General features: G+C 44.7%; 1 protein-coding gene across 1 annotated transcript in view; it reads right to left on the reverse strand.

Moving 5' to 3' along the window:
• LOC116168016 overlaps positions 1-872 on the reverse strand; it is a 63,949-nt gene that overhangs the window by 16,535 nt on the left and 46,542 nt on the right. The window lies entirely within an intron of this gene.

Here is an 872-nt window from a genome sequence, read left to right on the forward strand (position 1 = left end):
CCCCCCCCCGAGTTTAACTGGCCACTGCCCTAGGTGAACTTCGACCTTTAATTATTATCTCCCTTCTGTCCTCAAACACGTAGAGATGGTCGTCCGCGCCACAAGAGAGGCCCTGGGGTGTCGGAAGGTGCGATCCGACGTCTTCAACGTCACGAAAACGATATCCTGTCCTCTTTCGACCGCTGGCGCATGAGGTTCAACGCCGACAAGGCGGAAGCCATCGCCTTCGCACAGAAGAGATGACAGATCGAACGTGATCACTCTCACTGGCGCGGGAGTACCATAACAATTCAGGCAGGATCAACTCCTTGACGTGAAACTAGCACAACGCCACCTAAACCTAGCATGTTACGGCGACGTCACCGTTGCTGGTCAAATCGTTCGGATCTGACAAACCGCCATACTGCCAAAACCAATAAGGTGGCCATCCACAAGACCTAAATTCACCCACATTTGATCTATCGTCCCGCGTTGATAACATTGTCCAAATCAAAAACCATAGAGATGAAATGTGGATATTTCTTTATAGTAACTGTAACTGCACGCCTTGATGAAGAACAAGATGCCATTTGGCGTGCATCTTCCTAGGCGCAATAGTCTAGACTGACGGATAGGCGAACGAATCCAGAAAATTGTGAATTTTTTAAATGCAAATACGCTATGCTGCGATGCAATGTAAATTTAAGAAATCATCAAACAATATGCTAAATGTTACCAGGAAGTGATGAATCTCAAACAGATTGGCTACTTTGTCAAAGGTTGCCCCAATCAAAATGGGATATGAATATTTGAGCCAGTTTGTTTATTTCAGTTTTGGATCATCAAATTGGCAAAGAAACCATACAGATTCATAGAATAATTAGAAAATTCAT

This window comes from Photinus pyralis, unplaced genomic scaffold (assembly GCF_008802855.1).
Source record: "Photinus pyralis isolate 1611_PpyrPB1 unplaced genomic scaffold, Ppyr1.3 Ppyr1.4_LG4, whole genome shotgun sequence".
Taxonomy (NCBI): Eukaryota; Metazoa; Arthropoda; class Insecta; order Coleoptera; family Lampyridae; genus Photinus; species Photinus pyralis.